This window comes from Watersipora subatra, chromosome 10 (genome assembly GCF_963576615.1).
Source record: "Watersipora subatra chromosome 10, tzWatSuba1.1, whole genome shotgun sequence".
NCBI classification, from domain to species: Eukaryota; Metazoa; Bryozoa; class Gymnolaemata; order Cheilostomatida; family Watersiporidae; genus Watersipora; species Watersipora subatra.
In genome coordinates this window covers 10644922-10668467 of record NC_088717.1, presented here as the reverse complement: position 1 = coordinate 10668467, position 23546 = coordinate 10644922, and the positions used below count along the sequence as shown (strand labels likewise).

Genomic DNA, 23546 nt, shown 5'->3' with positions numbered 1-23546 from the left:
CAATGCAAAAAGACTGAAGGAGATAATTTTGCGATGACGACGCCATGCCGAATATCTTGTGAAAACCTTGAATAATTTTGTAAAGAAGTGTGATGCATTGGCAATGGGGTTAACTCAAAGTCTCAGCAATGATTTTTAAAAGTTCTAGAACCCGGCTCCGTTTAGTATTTCTGACTAGGGGCTAGTTTTTAATTTGAGGCTGTAGTTATTCTCCCTTGTATTTAAAAATAGAACTAACTATTCGCAGAATTTAATAATTCGCGGAATCGACCGTTCTCGAAATAGCGAATTTCTATATTCATCAAATATTTTCATCCTTTAGGGTAATACTTCAGTTATGTTGGTAGTAAATAGTTACAGTCACTACTACTAGACTAACAAAGATCAACTGATAGTACTTCATATCTAGGCTTCTCTCTTACAACTGTGAATGAATTAATGTGTAGTGCCACTTAGATGATCTCCCATTGTGTACAAAGCCCTTCTTTTTATCTTATTAACCCTTTTCAATAAGTTACATGTAGGTGAAGCTTCAGTATGTAAAATCACCAGTGGACATTGCTATTTAAAACCCATCTATCAACACGGGTGCTATGCCTGTGCAATTTGATAAATAGGGCTATACGAAGTAGGATGAATAGGCAAAAAATATATATATAAACTGACACAGTGTGATGCATGGGCCTTTTGTAAATACAGCTAAAATAGTTAGCGACTTTACTAACACAGATTTCTAAAAGTTTTTGCACCATGTAAAACTTGTTAAGGCACTTTTATTGAGTTAGTTTTGTGTAAAATAATTATGTTGAAATTGCTGTAAATAGGCAATGTAGTGCTTATTTGAAAATTTATCGTTTTCTTCATAAAACTATAAACAGGACAGGTAATGCCATCATTATGTGAAGACAAGACTATAAAATTTCATTTAAGTTTTTTTAACAGGTAAAACTTTCTGACATATTATTCATTGCTCCTATATATAAATAAATATTTTGCAAAGGTTTATTTCTCTTATAGATACTGTCCAGTGAGCAGAAAAGCTAATGAAATATTTATTCGAATTTAGCCTGTTCTGCCGGTTTTGAATGTATCTCACGCCAAAAGCTCCAACACATAAAGGAGAAATGTGCAATGCAAACGCTCCATGTTTTGTTATTAAACACACAACTTTTTTTCTGTATCAATTCTATTAGTAAAAAGGGATATATTTGACATAATTTAGCAGACTCTTTGTTATTTGTTGACTTTTATCTATATACATGTACAAGTAGATGAGCTTTGCTTTTCAGTTAATTTTCAAATCAAGATTTAGGTGAACTTAATTTTAGCTTTTGAGATTTTTTCTGATAACTAATGATTTGACTTGGGTTTTTTCATTTGGGAGTCTTGGGAGTCATTTTTCACTTGGGAGTCATTTCAGTTTGGCACAAACTCATTCCTCTTCAGTAAAAACTCATTTCCCTTTGGTACAACCTCATTTCCTTTTGGTACAACCTCATTTCACTTTGGTACAAATTCATTTCCCTTCGGTACAAACACTCTGGCAAAAATAAACTTCATGCATTTTATTGGTTAATTTACCAAGTATTTTTATACTCAATCAGATCTTACCACTCAGAATATTTCTTCTTGAGTCTTCTCACCTTGAGTTGTTAATTCTGACAATCTACCACAAAAAGGCCTTTGTAGCATAATATCACTATATTAGTGTATTATTTCTAAACCAATTTTTGTCTTATAAAAAACCAATATGACAAGAATTAATGATGATTTTTGTTTCGTTCATAATCTTCCAGTCATATATTTCTGTACATTCTCAGCAGGATCCCTTGTGATGCAGAGTAACTTTGCCCCTTGTTTCACACGTTGCAACACCAAGTGTACAACTGTTACCTGTAATCAAAATATTAAGCAAGGTTATTGTTAGCTATCAAGATGTTTGCAACCTACATGTATGTGCAATTTGGTGTACACATTACTTGTATTTCAAATAATTATTATTATGCATGCCTAGTATTAGCCATCAGGATTTTTGCAGCCTGCTTATTTTCAGATAGAGACCAGTGTGAAATTTAAGCTGCAGTGCATGATCTCATGACAGCTGCGCATGTAGATCTAGACTGTACTGGTTAAGCAAGTTAACTTGCTTAACCAGTACAGCAATAATTATTGCTCAATCAAACAGATTTTAACAAGCTGTGTATGAGCTACCAGTGTCAATAAGAGTGTGTATTACAGTTGTATTGTCATGAGGTTGTTGAATGCTATCGAAAGATTTAAATGTTTTGTATAAAATTAAATTTAAAAAAGATTAAGCTGCCTAGAGGAGCATTTTAGGCATCTGCTCATAGGTGGCAAAGCCATGGGAAGGTTAGCTTTTAATAATCATGTGTATGCCTCATTGACAGGCTTCACACACTAACAGTATGTCTAGTTGAGGCTAATTGTAGAGACGTGGTGTAGATACGCCTACTGACACTACTGAATAAAGATTTACTTTTTACAACCATATTGATTACTGCAAAGTTTCATTTGTGTGAAAGCCATGAACCCATTTTACTAGCTTGTTGAAGTATAAACAGCCCTTATGTGATGCTATACTGTGCTTGAGACAAACCGTTACACCTGTAAGTTTGCTGTTAATCCGGAAACATTGTTGCAAGATGCAAGGAAGCAAATTTAAACTTGTGAGCTTTAATTATAATAATAGTATTATAAGTGTTCTTTAGAATTGCAATGATGGCTGAAAAGATCAGAAGAAGAGAAATATCATGTTTGACGATGTATAACAAATACAAATATTTTGATCTCAAAAAATGAAAACTGCTTTAGATAAGCTGCAAGCTACCCAAACAGCGTTTCTCTATATTGAAATAGACATTGGATCAATATGATGCTTCAACCAACCAATTAAATAAGATCAATATAAATTGGCAAACATAAAACCTTACATGAGCGGACAATTACAACAGAGTTTGAAATATTGATTTTCACACTTGTAAGCAAAAGGTCATACATACATCAGCAAGTTGTTTACTATAGTAATAGTTATCTTACTGTATGTTCTGCCATCTGTTCCACAGACTGGGTCCCATAAAGCAAAACATATAGATGGGCAGTCAGGCTTTGCAGACTTAGGAAGTGGTGTTGTAGTACCAGGTCTCTGACATGCTGTCTTGGATACCATTGTAATCTTTTTACCTGATTTGCAAGCCGCAACGTCTAACTCACACATGTTACCTAAAAAGTTATACCATAGAAGTTGGTGTTAACAGACAGCTCAATGAGAGATTCCATAAATAAAATTTATGGATTAGGAAGGATAAGTTTTAGGAATACACAATGATACTCCATCACTAACATTTTGGTGGTAACTACATGTAGATTATCTATTACAATTGCAAGTAGGTCGTGAGAGGTCATATATTTAGTTGAAAAATAATACACTACAAAAAGGTTTGATGCAAACGCAGAGTCATTTTATGATTTTTGGCATTGTAAGCGTAAGCTAGAAGCCAAGATAAACAGAGTTTTAATATTTAACAGCCTCTTGCTGGGGCAAAAAGGAAAGTTTATCAAACACTAAGACACTGCAATAAGAACAACCATAAAGGGGCTTAAAAATAATCATCTAAAATCGCTCTATACTAGTTTCACTATAGCATTGTGTGTTGAAATTCCTAGTATTATCTTAGTATTATGATTTTTGCAAAATAAATATGTTTGTAAAATGTTTTTGAGTATTTTACAACTGTAAAACATGATTTAATTTTCAAGTATCGCTTATAAATTAATTGAACCCAAAAAGATAAACTTCTGAACATTGTCAATAATATTCAACAAGAAGTTGGCAGTTAAAAAATGTACAAACTTAAAATATATTTGCAGTATTTAACAAATTTCTGATGAAATATAAAAAGGTTAAAAGTTTGTGATGTTAGGTACATCTGTATGTTCTGTAAATTTGCAAATATTTTAAAGAAATGTAAAGTTTGTCAACATGAGTAATTAGAATATATTTATGATTTGTAACTTTTTTAAATAATGGCACAGTAATGAATTTAAAATGAGTTATTTAATATTGCTTGATTTTTCATCACCCTGTCATCTTCCCTCAAAGCACTTGCTCACCATATGTTCTTCCATCACTTCCACACACAGGGGCCCACAAATCTATGCAAACATCAGGACAGTTTTTCCTTGCTGGGGTTACTGTAGGTCTAGACTGAGAATTTGTCCTAGAACACTCTCCTTTATATAGCTGTGTTATCTTTCCATTGCTATTGCAGGTGGCAGCATTCATGTAGCATTCATTACCTGTTTGAATAATATAACATCTGCGTGTAATGCTCAGCCAAATGAGTGTCTCATATTATAAATAAAAAAGAAGCTGCTTCGTCGATGAGAACAACTGCAACCTGCAATATAAATTGCAAAGTATTGCGGTGACTATACAATTTACGCATTATAATTTTTTAAAAATAATTCTTTTTGAATTATTCTCAAATACTACAAATTACACAAAAGGTGACAGCTAGTTTCGCAGTATAATAGTGATAGGCTTGCAAAAACCTCCATGTGACTTCCCAAGGGGCTGGATTATTACTGCAACATGTTTTGGCTGTGTTTCTCTAAGATTGTGTTACTCATTGGGCAGGTTTTAGAAAATTGACCAATAAAACAAGCTGAATTCAAATGATCTGCTTGTCAATAACAAGGAAACAGCGTTGGCTAGCTTTGTATGTCCTAAGTTGTTATTAGCTGAAATGTTCATTCATAGACAGTCGATCCAGCTGTGACTAAATATTAACCTTTGAATAGGAACACAGTTTAGTTTACTACTCACTGTATGTTTTTCCATCACTTCCACACACTGGATCGTAGTTTTCAAAGCAGAATGCTGCACAGTCTCTTTTTGAACACGGCCCTTTGCTCACGGCTTTGATAGATTTATCAGAGCAAGCTGCTGCTGCTAGTTCACATGGGTTTGCTGTTGAGTAGTCACAGGGTTGATTATAGATGGTATCCATAACAGGATAGAAGATGAAGTAATCAAACTAATTTACTTCAAACTGATCTCTGGCATTTCAAAATTAAAATGCGTACAACTATATGTAGGACATTCATGATGCCAAGAAAAGTTATTCCCAAAGTTATTGTCAACGATTTTCTGTTTGAATACAAAAACCACCACCAGCTGTGAAGGCACCTTTACCAATTTAGTTTTTTCTTCGTCTTATATTTAATTCTAAAAATTGTAAAGTTGAAAGATTCTTTGTTATATGCAGGAATTATTGATAATTTTATTAGAACTGTCCAATTTTTGGATTGTTAAAAAGTTTGCTAAAATAGCTGCAAACATTTATAGATTTGTTCTCAAAGGAATTTTACTTGTTAGTTAATAAATTACATATATTCATGAATTCGGTAAAACACTTAAATGTACCAATATTTTATGAAAATATTATCACTTACCGTAAGTCTTTCCATTAGAAGCACAAACTGGGTCATCTTTATTCACACAACCAATTTCAGAGCATGGTGGAAAAAACAGTGCAGAAGTTGTTCCTGAAATTGATTAAAAAAACTTTTAATTTTTATTCGAACTTTGTTTTTCACAAGCAGTATTAGTTAAAATACGTGGTAAATACACCCACTCTAATTACTAAGTATTGTTTCAGTTTTAAATGAATGTCTACAAATCTGAAGAGCAAAAAATTTGCAATTTTTTCGAAGTTCATCCTTAGTTCCTAGCTTACATTTACTGTAATCAATTTCTAACTAGCAACATTCATTCATAGTGGAAAACTAAAACTAAGAAACATGTTAAACTAGTACCTTTATAGGCTTTTACCTTCAATCTGTGCTATTTTGAATTTTAATTGTTTTAAAAATAATAGATTTATTAGTGAAACTGTAGATTTGACTGATACTGAAAAGGCAGACAACTCCAACTGCTTGGGTTGATAGCGCAAATAAAACACGCTAAGGTGATCGGGGTTCAATAAGTTTTAGTAATACACAGACTTGTAAATAAGTAAAGGCTGTTAGATAAATAAATGAAAATAGGCCAAGGCCAAGTCCTACCAAGTTCAACACAGCCAAATCTTTTAATATGTGCCAAGGTTTAAACAATTAATCAAGTAGTTTGACTATGTGGAGATTTGAGAGATAAAAAATGTTGTGTTAGAAGTTAGCTTAATTTTAGATACCATAAATGCATATGGTTTTTTTAAAATCAGAGCTGTGTGTGAGCCTCTTCTGAGAGTTGTTAATCTATAGCTGATTGTAACTACAGAATAGTATTAATATTGCAGTTTAAAATATCAGCAAGTTTTGTGTTTCATTTTTATGCATAAACTAGCTGCGCCTTTCGGCGTTGCTCGGATATTAAAAATCAGCTTATATACAATGAAAAGTGATGAGAGTTGCCTACCATTTGCTATTAGCCTGGCACATTGCCAATGGAAAATTCCAGCAAGCTAATTAATAAGCGCTAGGCTTCTAATGATGGTATGCCATGACGTTGCTTCAGCGTTGTCCAGTTACTGCTATTCTAATAATAGCTATAACTGGAAGGACACACATACATATTTTGAGAAGTAAAAAAAAAATATATATATATATAATTATATATATATATAAATATATATATATATATTCATATACAGTCAAACATGGATAACTCGAACTTCACGGGACCGAGCAAAAGTGTTCGAGTTATCAGAGCATCCAAGCTATCAGAGCACTGTCACAAGTGCATGTATTTACTTACTTATTTGTAGGTACATGTACATATACAAACTATAATATAAATCAAAAGCACAAACGGCTTGTTTCAAATTAAAACCTTCTAATGTAAAGTTTAAAATGTTTGTATCAAAAAATATAGATTTTTCTATCACTTGAGATTGGTTCATTGTTTGAGGTGATGTTATTGCCAGGACGTTTTTTAGATTGACATTGGCAAAACTTGATCGTTGTTGAAATGCTCAAAAGAAAAGACATCTTTTTCTTTTGAGCGTTTTACCCACGATCAATTTTGCCGATTTTTCTTGAAGTTTATGCAAAGATTACCTCACTTTACCTCGCTTCCGAAGGGCGATCGCTAAGCGGATGTTTGGTATAAATCAAATTTCACCAAACCTTTAGAAAAGTCATAGACAAAAATATTTTGCCGATGGTGGTCATAACGACGCTTATGAATAGCAAAAAGTTGAGGTTTACCTCTATGGCTTGGAATAAAGTGATTTTCTAAAGCGATATACAACCGTTTCGGTAGCCGTTGGGCAAAAAACAGTTCGAGTTAACAGTGTTGGGTTCGAGTTATCTATAGCAATTTATCATTACGTGGGAACGGACCAAAAAAACCGTTCGAATTAACCATGTGTTCGAGTTATCCGTGGGCAAGTTATCCATGTTTGACTGTATATATATTTATATATATATTTATATATAGATTATTTTATGAAGGCTTCATACGATGTTTTTCCTTGAAGATGAGGCTCATTAGGCCATCTAATTAGTTAGCTTGTACGGGTATTGTAATTTATATTATTGTAAAGAAGTGGTTCGATACATATAATCTTTACTAGAGGATAAACTGAAAAGAAGAAGTCACACTTTAATTAAAACTGAGGTATAGGAATCAAGCCCTTCATATGTTCACTCAAAAAGGAACATAGGTGATAACTCCTTGTCTCATCCCAATTAGTAGAGGTACATACTGGTGCTAACTAGTCAGTAGCTAGATTTGAACTTGAAATAGTAACATGATTTTATAAAATATAATTTGACTGTTTTATTCTTTTATTGACAATAATTTCTTTTTAGACCAAAATTTAATTTCAATTATGTCATACAAGAGCCATAAAAAGACGGCAATAAGTCAATCAAATCTAATAAATATTATTTATATATAGCATTTAAAAGGCATTTAGATGTTGAGAGAAAGGATATTAAAAGTGCTAAATATAATATTTCCAAAATAATTGTTGAAGCCTATATGCAACTTTTTCTTATCACAAAGGTTGAAATTAATAAATATAATAACTTCCATCATGCTAGATATATCAACTTGGCTCAACTCCATTATAAAATATCACAAATGCTGGAACAATAATTTGGTCATACTTTTGAATCAATGAGTCACCTACCAACCATAAAAAATGCCTCAAAGTAGTGAATATATTTGATTTCATTTTGTTATATCTTTTCTCCTTTATTAATTAAAGACACTTATCATATCATTCAAGTTTTCTGAACAACTTAAGAAAGGCTACACCTCGGATGTATAACTTACCAATAAGTGCCACACAAACAAGGCTCCCTAAGCTCAGCATTATTACTTCTTGAAGTAGTCGATTAGCACCTGCTGATGTCAAATAATATTTAATAGTTAAACCAAAGCCTGGTATGTGGATCATACCAGCTGTATGTTCCCATAGAGATATAATGCTGATGTTTATATTAGCAAGTATTACACTTGTTCATAGACTACTGTACGCATACAAACTAAACAAAAGCGCAATTTCTAAACAAAAAAATGGTAATCAACTTCTTGTTAAATTTGTTTATTTACTAGTAGGCCTTCAATAAATAATTTGTTAACTTTTTCCAATCAACTGACAATCAAGACCTGTATAAGCTAGTGAACATCCTCTAAATTGTACCATCTGATATATAGAAGTCTAGCAAACTCAAACCATATGACACAAACACCTGTGTATTCTCTCAGTGATAATTTTTATCATGATAATTTGACAATCATACACACTCATATTTCTAGTTACTCTATAAGAGAGTGTGTCCGACTAAACACCATTTCTCTCCAAGCAACTCTACAATAGAGTAGTGTTTAATACTTTAATAAACTTCAATCGCTTTACATTTTATGTCTATAATAGCAGCAAAGTTGTTCCTTTCCAAAAAGGATGCGTGTAAGGAGTTTCTATTATTCTGCTCATTTCTCAGACTCAATCATAGAAGGAGTTGTCTTTCTCCTTGTATGTCAATTACAGTGCATTGTCATTTCTAACACACTGTGATCTTGAATCAGGGTGCGTGACATGTGCATTTGTTTACGGTTTTCTAGGTCAAACCGTAAACAAATGCACCAAAAGTTTTGTTAGTTTGGTGTTGTTATCACATGATTGGCTGGTGCGAGTATGGCCATACGTGTTAGCCAGTGATATGTGATTTCAGAGCTGATCATTAAATTGTGAACACTGGTTTAGCAGAAAAACGTGAAGTTAGCTTGTTCAGTCAAAATGAACCAGTCTGCATCACTTACAGCTGATCATGTATATAATTACTGAAAGAATTCTTGCCACACAAAGTCTTAAAGTTATTTATCAAGAGGCCAAAGGTACTAGTTACAAACTTTTATATTTTTCATTTATATGTTCTTGTTCTCATATGCCTCTGGTTACACTGCGCAAACTTGATGATGTTGGTATTCATTCAAATAGTTCTGTACTTTTCTATTGTTTACTTGCATTTGTTTTTAGATATTATGGTAGTGTTGGGATTAAATTTAAGGTTCAAATTTAATTAAGTTTATTACACTCACACACCGTTATGTCATAACCTCTATGAAGTTCAAAGCCATTGTCCAGCTTACTGTCCATTGTGTTTTCACATTGCTAAACTAGGTGTGAACATAAAAATTGTGAGTTTTATGCTAGTACGAGTCAATTTTTTCTATTAGATAAGCACTTTACACTTTTGCCCACTATTTTATAAATAAATAACTTTTCTAACTTCTGTGAAATAATTCGAACAAGTTCCACCACAACGCTCGAAATAGATACAATTTTCTCTCGCCCTCTTTCTGTTCAGCATTCTTTTTGTTTCATAAATGCTCGATAAAACGTGAGTAAAATAAAAATTAGTGAAATGCGAGTGAGAATGAAATTTTATTGTGCATTCTAGTGATTAATATAATACATACTGTAAACTTTAGTTTATTATACGTATATAACTATATCACTACTTATATAACTTTAATTCGTTAGCGGTGTGTCTTATATTGATAACGAAGTTGAAGGGAAAACCATCATCATAAGCAGATCATTAACACTAAATAGACTAAAGTTACTGTAGGTAACTATTATAGTTACTAAGGCTGATATACTATTTTGTCTACATGGTTGTATGATTTACTAGTTTCTAATATGTACTGTAACAGCATATAAAATGTTGACATTTTTACCAGGAGTGTTTGCATTAGGTAATTTTTATGAATTTTTATCCCTCTCCATCTAAAATATTGCCTGGCAATGCCAACAGTGGAAAAAATTAATTTCTAATTGCGGCGGTTCATTGTACATGTATATAGATTGGCAGCTATAAAATATTTTGGAGAATTGCTGCCAACAGTCTCAAGACATTTGACAGCTGCTTGACTTTACTAGCAGTCATCAGCAATAGTATTTTGGTAGACAGACAGTCTTATTATGTGATTATTTCTCAAGCTCTCTCTTAACTCAATTGTAGAAGTTACAACATTATAAATAGACCAGGAGATATTTATACATGCATGCTCAATTTTGATGTGCACAATACTGCTGGCCAAATTAGTGGTTTGGAAGTTGCATTCTCTCTAAAAAGGACTAATAACTATGAACACCTTCTACAGCATAACATAATGCCTCAACATTCAAGCATCATTTAGGAAGCTGTGCCAATGCAAATGTTCAAATATGGTGTGTTTACGAGCATTGTGTAAAATATTAGTTGCAATAAATAATATTACTCAAAAAAATAGTTTAAAATGAGTATACTCTGCATAGATTCAAGGTGGAATACATAAAGATTCATCATCAGTCACAAGAGATGATTTAAAATGACAATGACTAGGTGTGAACTATTACAATATAGCCATGGCTATATTGTATAATATAATAAGTAATAATAGCCATAATTTATATATATAAGTAGATAGCCATAGATAACCATTTTCACCCGCCATACAACATTTTCCTCATTCAGTATCAACAACAATTTCTTTTGAAATTTAAATTTTGCCGTTGGTGTGCTGAATATGTCGGATTAACGAAGATGCCGGTATGCTATTTGCCAAAATTCCTCCCACAACGCTTGAAAGAGGTCCAATTCTTGCTCTCTCTCTCTCAATACAGAATTCTCTGTGTTTTGTAAATGCTTGTTACTACTAAAATGAAACGAAAATAAGTGAAAAGTAAGTGAAAGTAAAAATGTTTTGTGCATTTTAGCATTTAATGTAATATTTACTATAAACTTTAATTTATTATATGTATATAGTTATATTAGCCGTACTGCCCGACGTTGCCCAGCTAATGAAAAAATCTTTGCACAGAAAATTTATTTGTATTTAACATATAACAACATTTGCCATTCTAACTTCTAAACTACATATTATGAGAGAAGTGTTTTGTGTAGTTGAAATAATTTAAGAGAAAATAAAAACAACTGTAGAGGTTTTCAAACTTGTTCAAACAACTGTAACTTTCAAACTCCATAACTTGAATGATGTGTTTCGTTAACATAAATTAGGAGGAAAAATAAACATGTCAAGTTGTTTAAATGTAGAATGTAAATGTAAAATTATTAGCAAGTAATGGCTAAATATGGTCTGTTTCGCTACGACTAAAGTATAAAATTATTTCGTTTATGATTATATGATTTCTGTTCGTTTCAGTGTTGGCATGCGAAAATTTGTATGCCAACACTGAAACATGAGTATCATATGTAAAAGCCCATAGTAAGTTTCTCATGCAATCACCTCCTGGTAAAAATCATTAAAATCGTCATCATTAAAATTAGTAACAAAACAATAATATCGTAGGCTATAGACGTACATAGAGTGGTACAGAAACCCATAGTAATTATCTAACACTTCCTGGTAAAAATAATTAAAGTCAAAAACATTAGTAGCAAAACAATATGTTAACTTTCATAACCATAGGTACCTACAATGACTTTTGCACATTTTGTGGTTATGATTTGCAAGATAATATAGCATTACGATGTTCTATGTGGAGAGTTTTTACCTTCGAGACAGAAATGTAACATAAACGCTGAAACTAACATAAATGAATTTAGCTTACTGAACACATACTTTAAGGAAACTATAGTTTATATTTTAGTAAACTTCAAACTTTTAACTGAAATTTTATCATTTATTCGTGTCCAATTAATATAACCATAATGGATAATGCTGAAGTCGCGATGGCAAGCAACGTATATTTTTTAACGTATACAATCAGTACACAAATCGTCAAGTGTTAAGTTTGAGATAAACTATTGTTGATACCGTAGGGAGGAACAAATTAGCCCTAAAGAAAAAAAAGACGAAGAAGCCATGCTGCATATATTTAGTACCCAAAATATTTCTTAACAGGGGCGTCGTAATGTGTGGGCGCATTGCCAAAATAATTAGCATGTGCATACGCTGTATGGTATATAATTCCATTTTAGATCATTCTGCCTTTTATGGCTCATTGGTAGAGCGCCTGGACTTTGTGCTTGTGGTAGCATCATCCACGTGTTCAAATCCATCAGGACACTGAATTTTAATTCCAAAATCTTAATGGCTATAACTGAACACGCACACATACTCACATACACACCCTGTGAGAAATATATATACTGTAGATGACTACTTATATAACTTTAATTCGTTAGCAATGGGACCTATGGTTGATAAGAAGATTATTATTACTAAACACGCTAAAGTTACTGTAGGTAACTATAGTTACTAAGGTTAATATACTAATATGTCTACACAATTGAAGTATTTACTATTTTTAATATGTACAGCACGTATATAAAATTTGGAAGTTTTTTCCCCCCGGGGTGTTTGCATTAGGTAATTACTATGGATTTTTATAACCCTCCATCTAAAATTTTTGCCTTACAATGCCAACAGTGGAAAAAATTAATTTCGTATTGCGGAGGTTCATTGTACATGTATATAGATTGGCAGCTATAAAATATTTAGAAGAATTGCTGCCAATAGTCTCAAGACATTTGACAGCTGCTTGACTTTACTAATACTCATCAGCAATAGTATTGTGGTAGACAGGCAGTCTTATCATGTGATTCTTTCTCAAGCTCTCTCTTAACTCAGTTGTAGAAGTTACAGCATTATAAATAGACCAGGAGATATTTATACATGTCTGCTGTATTTTGATGAGCACAATACTGCTGGCCAAATTAGTGGTTTGGGAGTTGCATTCTCTCTAAAAAGGACTGATAACTATGAACACCTTCTACAGTATAACAAAGTGTCTCAGCATTCAAGCATCATTTAGGAAGCTGTGCCAATATATATGTTTAAATATGGTGTGTTTAAAAGCATTGTGTGAAATAGCAGTTGCAATAAATGATATTGTTCAAAAGATAGTTTTACATAAGAATACTTTGCATGAATTCAAGGTGGGATCAGTGAAAATCATCACCAAGCACAAAAAATGATTTGAAATAACAATGATTGGGGGTCGCTATGGCAATATAGCTAATGCTAACCAGTAAAGAAACTCAAAATATTAGCTGCTGTAGATTGTATACTATTAATGACCTGCTAAACCATGTCAATACTTGCTTTAGTATGTAGGCAGAAAAAAAAACTCTACCTATTGCATAGCAGAAACTTGTTGTATGATTTATCTCCTTTTGATTGTTAGAGTTGACCAGCTGCAATTAATATATCTATAAGAAAAAAGCCTTCTGGATGTCCATCTTACTGCTTGTAGTGTTAGCTAAAAGGAAAACAGACAACTCCTACTGGAAGGTTATGCATTGGCACTTTAATAATTAACTCTATAGATTAAATTTTCATCATAATTATAACCCAAATTTTGTTGAGTAATAATAATGAAGTGAAAGATGAAAATTCTTGAACGGAAGAAATGCTGTACATTTGTTATGAAAGTTTTAGTTTAAAGACGTTAGCTATGGTGCTGTAGCAATAAATAGAGACAGTCAATATTTAGGAGCTATTTTTAAACCTCTATTGTGAGACTCTTAAGTAGTTTTGGCTTTGTTATCAGTTCATTACCTTTAGAATGATTAAAAAGAAGTTTTGAGGCGCATCATTTCATTAAGCTTCATTTGGTAAACTTGGTAAACCCGATTCTTTTAAGTGCTTATACAGTTAATGTCACTGATAAAAACACTGTTGGTGTGTTGCTGCCAAACTGTACACTTCAATAATTTATTAGTCTGGTACAATACTTTATATAGTCTACTGCTCATCATAATGTTTTTCTAAGGCAAATCAAGATACTCTTATGTACCAAAAGGATTTAGTTAAACTCTGTGATAGTGATCGGAATACAAAACTATCTGAAGACAAATTTGTGAAAACATGACACATCTGAACTTAACCAACAATAAACCTTTATAAATAAATATATGGATTACTTCTAAAATAAAAAGAGTAATGTTCAAATAAAATTTTTTGTTCATTTTGTAATAAAAACCAGTACAATTATTGTTAACTTAAGCAGTGAGGCTGAACTCTGTCTCTTTAAAATGATGGTTTTCTCTTATACGTACTACTAGCTATATTCATAGGCGCAGAGCTGGTTAGTCTACTGCTTTTTACTGCAATTTTACACTAGGTTACAGTGATGAGATTGCTCAAATTTTCTGAACATTTACTCATTTTACATTTACATAAGTTTTTGCAATAGAAGTTCTAATTGTATATAATAGTAAAGCCATTTTGAATGTGTCAGGGCTCATGTTTAGTTCAACTTGCATAATCAATGTTTTCTACTAATTTCTTTTGAAACTGCTGTACATTATGAGTCTTATAAGATAAAGAGCAGATGTATGTAAGGATCTTTTTTGTACATGAAATGATTCACGTAGAAATCCCACGCGAGGTGTGGCTTATTGTGAGCTTGTGCTAAAAGGTGATGACTGTGTGGAAAGCAGTTAAGTTTTGGCTCTTTTATTCCTTTGAATGGCTGAACGTGTTTATGTTGTGTCAAGAGGTGCGCTTTTATTGTTCCCTGATTTAAAATCACTGGAGCAATTATGTATGCGTGAATGATTGGTATTAACTATGGATATTTCTATTTCTTTTTTGAATTTTTCCCCAGAGCTAATTCTAACTCAATCTAACTGCAAAGTATATGATGCATGTACTAAAAAGACGCAAAGTGTGTGGTTAAGAACATGTAAATCCAATATCTTGATTAGGCATGTTATGTATGTTGGTTTGTTATTTTAAGCTATCAAAATTCATTGTTTTAATCTTGAGACAAAGGCTACTGCTGTGTTGTTAAATGGTATAAACCCGTACTTTTACTGAGTGACAGGCAAACCTGCAGACGGATGGATTGGCAAATGGACGTATGAACTGACAAGAAAACGGATGGACAGACTGAAAAACAGACGAACTGACATGCGGACTAACGAACTAATGGAAGGACTGATGAACCGTCCGGACTGATGGACTGACTGATGGACTGACTGACAGAATGACAGACAAACAGACGGACATAGCTTTTATTATGATAAAGATTTGATAATGGTGTACTTGTACTTGTCAATCAAAGCTTTGCTGGATTGCTATAAACTTTTGTCAAACCTTCCCATAACTTGACTTGATTTCTAAAGATTTAACTCAAACTTAGGGTTAGTAAAGGTCAGCTGCATGGGATTATTACAAACGTATTAACAATATTGATCATGGAATATTGTTGTTGGTAGAATATACCAGAACAAGAGCAATTAGTCACAAAGTCTAATATAAGATATATCGGGATGATACAGTGTCGGATAGTCATCACGTCAGTTCTCTAAGTATATTAACATAGAAAATTTATATTTGGGCTTTTTGTATTGGCATCTGCTATGATAACTATTTGGTACAAGTCCAAATCCAAACTAAAACAAACACTTTTGAAAATATACTAATCGTCAAAGTCTTCAAAAGTTGTTTAGTTATCACTAGGCAGCTAAAAAGGATGAAAGAAAGCTCTAATGTTACAAAACAGTCTGTCCTTTAAATAAAACTTGTTGCATTTTTTGTCCCTCTTATTCTTTATAATAACAGAACAACAAAATTAAACGTTTACAAGTTGCCGGTGAGATATCAAGATTCCAACAAATACAGCCTATTGTAGCAGTATATCGAACCAGATGGCAAAAAAATTCCTATTCAGAAAGTTCCCTGACTTAGTTCGACGTGAGTGCCCAAACCAAAATGTCTTCAGTAGAAGCCTCATTCAGGAATGCAGCATTGTAGGCAGCAGAGTTTCTATTCAGTCTAGCAAATGGCATCATTGTCCCATAAGACAACAGACTGCTACCTCCATATAGCCAGCAGCCAATACTAAATGACCATACATTGCCACAAAACCTGAATCCTATCTGTGAACTTGATCCACAACTTTTGTGGAACATTCCAGAAACTGGATTTCTGTAAAAATAAATTTAAAGCACAATGGTTACTTTTCACTAATACAAATAATTGAACTACTTTGGTTTAAATAAAACAAAGATACACAATTATACTTGTAAGATCTAGATGCTAGACACATTAAAGTATATCTTACCTAAGAAATAAGGTAAAGGGGAAAAGGTCACACTGGCTGACTGCTAGAACATGTAAATAGAGTCAAGGCGGTGCATAAAAATGTTTTACACCTATATTTATATTCCAAGTGTGTTTATTTTTGTGGCAGATATCTGATGTAGCTCAATGGTTTAAGACATGATCTATAAACAATGAGATGAGTTTCTTTACCATAAAAGATCACTGATAATGACAGGAAGGGTGCCCACCTGAAATTATTTTCTCTTTATCTCTATATTTCCTTATCTATCTATTTCTCTATCTTTCTATATTTATATCTTTTTATCTTTCTATCTTTCTATTTTTCTATTTTTCTGTCTTTCTATAATTCTATCTTTCCATCTCTCCATCTTCCTATCACTCTATCTTTTTATATTTCTATCTCTCTATCTTTCCATCTTTCTATCTTTCTATCTCAATTCTCTGTATTCTCTTTTCTGTCAGATCATCTTATGCTAGTTTTAAACACCTTAAACTGTCCTTGCTATATATAGTTATATATGTTATATATATAACATCAAAATTTCATAAAGTCAAAAGGTTTGCAGCCTAACGCTTGAGATGACCTATATGCTGAGGTATACTGACAATTGTCTAATTAATGTACCAAATAAATTTAAATAAAGATAATATTACTAAATATTATAAAAACTCAAACAGTTTGATGTTCTTTTCGTTTGTACACTTGATTGTTTCAATTATATTTGTTGTTAGCAGATGTGGCAGTAAAGAACAGAGAGATAGAAAAATGGAAATGTTGAAATTCCCACAATAATTATTAAAGGAGTAAACTTAAGCCTCACTTTATTATAAAAGTTTAAGTGAGCTGTAAAACAAGGATTATCATATTTCAATGAAATAAAATTTGATTTTTTGCAAGTAAACACTGGGTCTCATCTAACATGAGCTGTGCGCTTGAGGAAAGGATTTTAAGACATACATGTACATGTATGTTAGAACCACCTTAGCTTTAGGACCTATTTGAAACTTTCTTCCAATTAGCAGCAATATACTTACGGTAGGTCTTTCTCTTTCCAGAACATACTTTTGTCTTTAATTAATTTTCTCTCTATAATTAAAGAATTTACCAAACAATATAAATGAGAATGATTAAACAAAGACTTCAGAAAAGTAAAATCAAACAAAAATAACTTGAATATAAACTTGAATGGTTGTAAAACTAGCAAAGACTAATTACATATATGATATATGTATACATGTACATGACATTGCTTTAATCAACAAGCAAATTCAACAGTGCATATTTACCTGCTATCAATGAGGTATCTATTTGCATACCACTCACCTTAGGCTAATATCAGTTGACAATGATTCTGGTAGCAAGTGAAACGCTTTAATGAAATGTGGAGCTTGTTGATACCATAGTTGCTGTGAGATAAGTCAATTTGCCTTTGAAAAGTGTAAAGACTTAAGAAAACTAATATATTATTACCGCTTTGTCTTCTAAGGTGCAGGCAGGTTAGAGGCCGGTCACGAAGCCGTAGAATGAATAACACTAAAATGCTAAAGTAAGTTGTTGACCTTTTTCTTAATGTCAGCAGTTCACTGACAGCATCTTTTCTCTGTATTTCATAAGTTCTCCTGCTGTTCGCAGAGTGAGGGATAAGCCTTCTCTTGAGTGAATTTTTAGCACAGCGTTCAACTGTCTGTTCATTTGCAGCACAGAACTAACACAGAATATTGATGTATCTAATGACACTGATTCACAGACAGCTATGGTTATGACTAGGTGCAATGCAGGAGTGAAACATGACATCAGTCTTAGTGTGTCGTCCAACCTGCTCATGGTGTAGTAGACATAATGTAGCAGCATAGACTTGAGTTAGCCAAAGAAAGCTCACTTTAATGTTTTGGAAATTTTTAAAGAGATAGTTTACTGAAGATATATTATGTCATTATTGTATTTTAGTGGAGTAGTTTTATCCTGTTATATCTCAGTTATCAGTAGTGATAGAACACAAAAACATACTTTGGTTTTGCATCTATGGTTCTTTGGACACTCAGGCAAGAATAATTCAAAGCATATCATGGTTTGTTTGTGTAGCTGTGTGTTTCAGTATGCACACATATATTCTGATAGTTTTGTGTCATTATTACAAAAGTTATATTAATATTTTACTGCCCAAGCTGTAAACTTGAGCATAACTAGTAGAGCTGTATTTCCAATTTACCTGCAGCGGCTCATCTCTCATGTGTTGTATCACTGTCACCTCGATCTAATATATATAGCAGGAAACTTATAAGAGTCAATGAGACTCTTATGACTTATTAACTTACAAGTTAGTTTTTCCTTTGCCCTTGTTTGTTCAATTTCAACAAAATGAGCAGCTAAGAGTTTGTGTACTTTAGAGTATCAAATGACCTTATAAAATTGGTAAGATCTTATTTCTAGTTGTTGAAGCAGTTTTTGAAATGTGAATGCTCTATATTCAGTTTATAGAGCTTCTTTTCAGTCTGTTGTATTTCAATAAAATGGCTTATTACATCATGAATGTATACTACTACAATGTAACAAGAAAATTGTACAAACCTTTGTAAAAACTATATTAGTTTGAATAACTTATTTTTCAAAGAATATAGACTGTTACTGTATGCTTTTAAGTCATGCCAGTAAAATTGTAGTTTTTTAGTAGATATTAACACAAATATTAAAATATTTCTTTATAATTTGAGATAGAGCACTACCTGAAGCAATTCAGGTATATGAATGTCATAGATATAATACATATGTATATATATACACTTCTTAAACTCGACTCTGTACATTTATAAAAAGAAAACAATCAATAATAATAATATCGGTCAGACACCATGAAACATATGTAGGTTGTACGTTCAGTTAGATGTGAGAGACCACATGAGAATGTCATCATCTACATGTGTAGATGCTGCCCTTCGCTGCAGAGAGTTATAAGTGTTGGCATTTCTTCGTAGTGAAGCAAATGGCACCAGTGTCCCATAAGACAGCAAACTGCATTCTTTATCGAGGCAATAGCCAATATGGAAAGACCAGTGGTTGCCGCAAAGCCGAAAGCCTACTTTTCTCTGATCTTCCAACTCTGTCTGGTAAAATCCAGACTTCTCGGTTCTACAAACCAGTTATTGAAAATAGTAAACATTACTGAACTAGTTAAGTTATGAAAATATATATCGTTTTATCAAAGTTACTGTAGTGTGTACTTCCAAAAACCCCTACAACAAATCAAAAGGAAGGTATATTATTAGTTCCTCACTATTCTCATAATAGATTGTCTAATAAATTTAGAACAAAACCAAAGTCACTTTCAAGTGTTTACATTGAAAGAAGACAAAAATAATTTAGTAGTTATAAAATTACTAAATATTTTACTACATGTTTCCGTTTTATTTGACATACAATCTAGTAGTCACAGTAGTCCCCTTTAACTAACTAAACTATTTACCTGCCCAAGTATGACGATAACAGATTCTGTAAAGGAAGTTGTAACAGTTGTAAAGGAAGTTAATACATGAAGTAAGCTTTCTACTCAGCATTGGCTACCAACTGATTGGCTGGTATGTCGTGGGAGAATTGAGTATACACTCACCGTTCTGATGACATCTTGCTAACAAAGAGAATCTTCGTTGGTTTAACCTAAAACATGAAACCAAATTATAGTTTAACATTGACTGCATCTATTGGATAATACTGATAGAAAGCATACTTCTTACATGCGAGGTTACAATAGAATCAAGTAACTAGTGACTTAAGAAAGTACCTGTTAAGTTCTGTGAGTTTTGCACATGTGCTTCTGTAGAATAGAGCTACATTACTACTTTCACAGCCTTTTTAAAGACTACACTCTTGCGTCATGTCATTAGCAATGGTTAGGAAAAGGGAAACTCCAAAGCTGAACTCAGTCAAACCTTAATTAATTCTTTTGTTTGTGCTCAAACATATTCAACTGAAAGCAGCAAGCTAATGCGGTTAGGTCCCTACCCAGCTTAAACTATTTCTACAAAATTGATGTAATCGGTAACCGCATCTACTACAACTTTATCACAAATCTATTTACATATAAATCTTGGTGTTTTTCATTCGTCTGTCTAGCTTTAGAGATTAAAATCTAGCAATAAAAAATATTTGTCACAGAAGATTTGGTCTCAGAACCTCACATTCCCAAAATAACAAGCTAACCCATTAGGCTACATGAAATGAAATAGATTATCTGCGTTACAATAGACATAGTAGCTAAAGCTTGCTCTCACGGCTCTTATTAGTAAGTTTAGCTATACGGATACTTACTCAATTTAGCCAATGGCAACTACATTTCCACAGCTTATAAGCTGTTTTTATACCCACGCAATGCCGGGCATCCGGCTAGTATATATATGAATTTTAGTGTTTATCGTTCATCAGTCCAGCTATAGAGATAATGTTTTAGAAATAAAAATACGCTTTACAGAAGATTTGAACTCAGAACCTTTAGCTATATAGAACCAACAAACTAATCTACTAGTGTAGACACAAACTAACAAAATTGTTAAGTTTACAGTAGCTTATTTCGTTTGCTATACACTGAGTATCCTAGCAGGGGTCCCGAAGTTACTATGTTATACATAAGTGCTCTACAATCAAACACTATCTAATTTCACCACTCATACCCATCACTTAACAATTATACTTTAGCCATACATTCATAGCTCCTTCTCTCACATATTCTTATATTAGCATCTTCGTATTTCATGTATTGGATTTACTTATAAAAGTTTTTAATTTCTTGCATCTCATTTGGAAAGTTTTCAAAGCTGATTCACAAACCCTGCTAACTACTACATTAGTAGTATTAATTTAATACATTCAGTATTTGCGCATACATATCTAATGCATTAAAGGTACACATCCAGGGTTTGCAGACACACACTTCGTGTATAAACCTATACTATTGCATTAGGCCAGGTGACATGCAGAATTTGTTTCCTTTTCAACCCAAATAGTTTCATCACAGCAATCCGTGAACAGTGTTCATTAAGGGCAGTTATCTTTAGTGCATGCAAAGGTGAATCAATGAGCTTCCAATCTAAAGTACAAGAGTTTAAGACCAGTAGCAATTTATCTTTTGTAAAGCACCTTAATTATTGTCTACAACTAATTTTGTTTGTTACTTACCATTGCCCTTATTATAGTACATAATATTCTACCATCTTGGAGAGTGGCTGATCCACCTATTCGGCAGCATGTTGGTTTATCATTATGAATATCACGGAGTTTTAGACTTGTGTAAAGCAGTCTTTTTTGAAGCAGTTCACCTATATCATTACTTTAGAGTGATGGTTGCCAATAAGATTGTAAGAGCAGAGGTTTATAATATAGCGGAAATACATATATAAATGTATTTTTAGTGCTTATGTGTATCCACTAAACATATAAATTTATACATATAATGGGTAGCTTTATACGTTTAATACATGCATGTATATATACCTCTACGGTATAACGTATAAACTGATTGCATAGATGTATACATATAGTGTATGAACTTTCAGTTAACTGTATTAGTTGGTTGTAGTACGAATAATGCGTTCTGCCACCATTATAGAGTATTCTTGTATTTCTTTGAACCTATCAGAATGTATCTCTACGTTTATTTATTTTATTTATTATTTAATTTATGTTTATACTGTCTTGCAAACCCTAGGTAAAACTCCATGTCTGAGTAGCTCTATGTATAAGTCTATATATATAACTCTATGTATAGCTTTAGTTTGACTATTATTATAAACATTTTATTAGCTTGTTACAACTTTTAAGGGTGTACCAAATTAGCGGTGCCGTTTGATCCATCAGAACTAAAACAAGTACCAGATGCTAGTCTGAGTTCACTCAATGTCTCTGAGTACACAAACAACATACAATAGGTGCACGGAATGACTTGTACAAAGGCCATTCAAAGTGTTAACTAATTTCAACCAGTTTGAGATTTTGTTAGCAGTATAAAATATTGCTGTATATTCCAGTTGATGAAATCCATCGGGTTTTTCCTTTAATGACTCTTTCAAATTCACAGGATTTTACAGCCGTGAATGTCTTTGTTATGGTCAGGTCAAGGGTACACCATGTGCGTGTTTTTATGATGTAAACGGAAATATTGTGTAAATCCACAAGCTTATATCATCGTCAAGATGGTGACAGCCAAACTCCCCAAATCAAAGCGGGTTGTGTTACTCACTAATTTTTGGAATAGATGTAGGGAGTTCCCAACCCTCACCCATACACATTCCATAGTGCGAGCTACTGAATAACAGGATACTCCATCTTTTCTAATAGAGTTTGTTACTATAATGTCAGCTAGCTTCTTCCTTAGCCCTATTGTGCTCATTTAAATATTTTTAAGATTTATGAAAACCATGTTTTAAAGCTTCCTACACACTTGTACTATGAGTGTTGTTATAGTCACCTACGGCAACATTCATTGTACCATGGAACACGCAGATCACATCCACATCAATCTACAGGATGCAAGTATTATGCATCATGTAAATACAAAATACTATAAAAAGGTGTTAGCACTGAAAACTAACTCATTATAGTTATAATTGCCGAAGATCTTTTGCGTAGATTAATAATATAGTTAGGGTTTGTCAGTTAACTTTTATCTTTTTCTCTTTTTTGACTGTAAGATCTAACTGAGTTGGGATATTTCAATATACAATATTTGATAGATAGCTTACTATAGCATAGATGTTTACTGTTTATGACTTACTGCAAGCCCTCCTACGAGCTAAAGTTACTTTTGTGTGCTGCTGTTTACATCCACCACTTCTCTTTATATATGAAGCAAATGAGCCCAGGCTCTACCCTGGATATAAGCAAAGGCAGTGCATATTATTGAGCTTGATTACTAGTAATTATCATTGGACTATTCACTAATTAAAAATCTTCCCACACACCTCCTTCAGCATATGGATATCAATAATGAGAGCATCTGGATGA

At 32.7% G+C, this 23546-nt stretch overlaps 1 long non-coding RNA gene across 1 annotated transcript; it reads right to left on the bottom strand.

The window, feature by feature from the left end:
- Positions 1-19141: 19141 nt before the first annotated feature.
- On the bottom strand, positions 19142-23345 carry LOC137406631 (uncharacterized). The gene is made up of 3 exons (XR_010979922.1): positions 23317-23345; positions 20161-20207; positions 19142-19682 (listed from the first exon to the last, which is right to left on the bottom strand). It is a non-coding gene; the product is annotated as an uncharacterized lncRNA (long non-coding RNA).
- Positions 23346-23546: the final 201 nt, after the last annotated feature.